The sequence below is a fragment of the Pinus tabuliformis genome, chromosome 4_2, assembly GCF_031772625.1.
Source record: "Pinus tabuliformis cultivar Carrire ecotype Pingquan chromosome 4_2, CPIR1, whole genome shotgun sequence".
NCBI lineage: Eukaryota > Viridiplantae > Streptophyta > Pinopsida > Pinales > Pinaceae > Pinus > Pinus tabuliformis.
In genome coordinates this window covers 71892899-71896597 of record NC_142304.1, presented here as the reverse complement: position 1 = coordinate 71896597, position 3699 = coordinate 71892899, and the positions used below count along the sequence as shown (strand labels likewise).

At 39.6% G+C, this 3699-nt stretch overlaps 1 pseudogene; it reads right to left on the bottom strand.

Annotated features, from left to right (window-relative positions):
- Positions 1-872: 872 nt before the first annotated feature.
- Positions 873-3434, bottom strand: LOC149168282 (pentatricopeptide repeat-containing protein At3g12770 pseudogene; annotated as a pseudogene).
- Positions 3435-3699: the final 265 nt, after the last annotated feature.

Genomic DNA, 3699 nt, shown 5'->3' with positions numbered 1-3699 from the left:
AATGTGGGCTTGCACTACTAATTGCCCAACAAACAAACCATTTGTTTGTACGAACAGAATTTGAAAAAAGTTGAAATACAAATTGCTGAATCAAAACAGGAAGATGAATGGATGAAATATTTGAGACTTAGACGATGTCAAGCAGCATCAACAGTACAAAGACCTCAAACAACTTGTGCAATAGAAAACACTGCAATTTGGGACCGACATCAGCAAATCATAAACTTAATAGTGTAGTTGCAACATTGAAAGATTCAACCACAACAAAATCTTGTAGAATATAGCAAAGAAAAAGACAGGTAAAAACAGATTTTTGGAGGGCCAGCATGAACAACAAGCTCCAAGTATTTTGCCTCAGGTAGTTATGGGTTAACCTCTTGACACCTCATAATTTGTATATATTATTCAATATGAAAACAACACTTCAAGAGTAGGCTGGATGCATTGACAGAAAAACTCACTTATCAGGAATAGGATTGAGCTACGAAAAAAAGGAAAAGAAAGCGAGAAGAGGAATGGACTGAACAACCATTGGGTGGTTGTTAAAAACCTAGAAAGACATTGGTTTAGTCAGGACTATTGAAGATTAATGGGGAAAATAATAACCCCCATTTGCAACAGCTCATTTGCTATGTTTTTCCCCAGGAAATAGCTTGTTTAGGACTATAGGCATTTAGTTCAGATCCGCAACAAGAGAAACAAAGTATTTTTTAGCAGATTCAGATGACTAAGTGTTTACCATGTTTCCTCTGCTAGCCTCCATCTACTTTGTGCCTTCATTTCCTGTGCTCAATTCTGTCAAGATCCATGTTGTTATGCTAAGCTGCTTTTTGTCTAGTCTGCTCATTCCATTAAGTTATTAAACTCTGTCATACTCAGTTAAGTGACTACTCCATCTCTTTATTGACCACAAATTACATAATGTACATAGCATTGTGCTAGAAATGAAAAAGTAACACCTAGCACTTACTGGAAACTGTAGGAAACAAATGTTAAAATTTTGAAATCATACAAGTCCATGACTAAAGCTCATATAGATAGCCATTACCAGTAGTCCCCACAAGAACACAATCCATCCTTAAAATGATGAAACCGGTTTGCATCCCTTACAATTATTTCTCGCTTCACAATCCTCGAGATGAGCTTCGTTGCATTGTGGCAGTCATCACAAACACGGAGGTTTTTTGTTATCTGTATAGTGCTTCCAAGGTTTGTATTGATAAGAGCAAAAGCTATGGCTAACTTTTCACTGTGACTGCACAAAAGGTGTTCCTTCACTTCGTCCTCAACATTGTGCAGTGTAAAGGTTGTTTTAGGGACATATCCTGCCTCCTTCATCTTCCCAGCCAAAGTCTCCAACATTTCATAGATTTCATCTGTCTGAGCATGTGATCTGTCTCCTGTAAGGAAACAATGTACCTTTTTATTTAATTCAACATAACTGCATCCTGGTATCTTTTTCAATCCTCGGTCTTTCATTATTTTTCTCACTTTTTCCACACCATCCCACCTGCCAGCCATGGCATAGATGTTTGACATCAATACATAACATCCAACATTTTCAGGCTCTAATTCAAGGAGGCATTCGGCTACATGTTCTCCTAATTGAATATTGCAGTGAATTTTACAAGCACCAAGCAAGGCTCCCCACACACTAGCACTGGGTTCTAATGGCATGTTTTTGATGAAGTCCTCTACCTCATACAGACATCCAGCACGACCAAGAAGGTCAACCATGCATGCATAATGCTCTACTCTAGGCATGATAGAGTAATCCAGATCCATACAATGAAAGTATTGCCAACCCTTATCTACAAGGCCTGCATGACTGCATGCAGATAAAATACCAACAAACGTAATATGGTTAGGCTTCAGGCCTGTCAGTTGCATTTGGGAAAAAATTTCCAGGGCATGCTCACCATAACCATGCATGCCATAACCAGCAACCATTGAATTCCATGAAACTATGTCTCGTTTAGACATCTCATCAAAAAATTGGCGTGCCAGTTCTATTTTTCCACATTTGGCATACATATCCATGAGAGCAGTCCCCACTACAATATCAGACACAAATCCTGTTCTAATAATATAACCATGGATCCACTTACCCTGTTGCACAGCTGCTAACTGGGCACATGCTGGGAGCACATTCACCATGGTGACAGAGTCAGGTTTAATGCCTGCCAGTTGCATTCGTCTAAGCAACATCAAAGCTTCATTTGCATTCCCATTGACCACATATCCAGTAATCATGGCATTCCAAGAAACCACATCCCTTTTTAACATTTTGTCAAACACAGCAAACGCAATGTCTATACTCCTACACTTTGCATACATATCGATAAGCGCAGTTCCAACAAAAACATCTGATTCAAACCCACTTCTAGTTATGTAATCATGGATCCACATGCCTTGTTGCAGAGCTCCTAAATGGGTGCAAGCCTGGATGACACTCACCATCGTAAATCGATCAGGCGCCACATCTTCTCTTCGCATGTCATCAAACAGTCCCAGAACTGTTTCAGGATGTCCATTCTGAGAATAACCAGCAACCATGGCATTCCATGAGACAACATCTCTAGTACACATTTTGTCAAATACTTGGCGTGCAATGTCAATACTCCTACATTTAGTATACATATGTATAAGTGCCGATCCCACGAAAACATCCGACTCAAAACCACCTCTGATAATGTCTTTATGAATCTTCTTGCCCTCTTGCAGAGCTGAAAGACTAGCACACGCTTTGAGCAAAAAGGGGAACGTGAAATTGTCTGGTTGTACGCTCGCCTGCTGCATTCGGTAGTAAAGTTTCAAGGCTCCCTCACATGGACCAATCTTGGCATATCCTCTAATCATTGCATTCCACAGAAACAAATTGGGTTTGCGTATTCGGTCAAAAATCAGGCGCGCGTTCTCCATATGGCCGCGCATAGTATAGAGGTTCAGGAGTTTAACAGCCAAAGATATGTCCTGCTCAAGCCCGTTTGTTAAAATGTAGGCATGGACCTGCGTCACTGACTTGAAGCTGGTACATTCCTGCAACAGAGAAGCAAATACACCATAGAAATGAAATGCAAACTCTCTGCCGATGCTGTCTTCCTGCGTTTTACAGTGTCTATGTTGGTACAGTGTGTGTTCCTGTTCGGTAACAGTACCCGAAGTAAAGGCTTTGACATGATGATGGAAGTGGAAATCAACCAGGATTAGCATATAAATCGATTGGCAATATTTGAATTTGAATCGCCGTTGGGATTTAAGCAAGCCCATGCATTTACTTTATTACTGTCCTCTCTGCTTCTTCTCCTCGCGAGCACCCCACTCAGTTTTAGAGAGTTGGAGAAAGTAGACAGTAAAGATTAAATTCATCTTCAGTTAGATTCCAATCCAAAGGAAACTGACTGGGCTTATAAAGTGTTGAAAATGGTGAAAAATGGGTTATCTTCTTCTTCTTTTTAAATACCTTTATTTTCCGATCTTGGTCGAGTTTAGGTCAAAGTTAGTTTCAATATTTTTATTTTTTATTTTTCTCATATGCTTTTCCATTAATATGATAAGGTAATACATGGAACGGGTTACACATTCCATATTCCAAAAATTCTATCTTCGGAGGTTATTGCTTCACTAATGTGCACCTAAAATATCAATATCACCATTGTTACCAGTTCAAAACTAGGATACAAAAATGTCGAGGACACG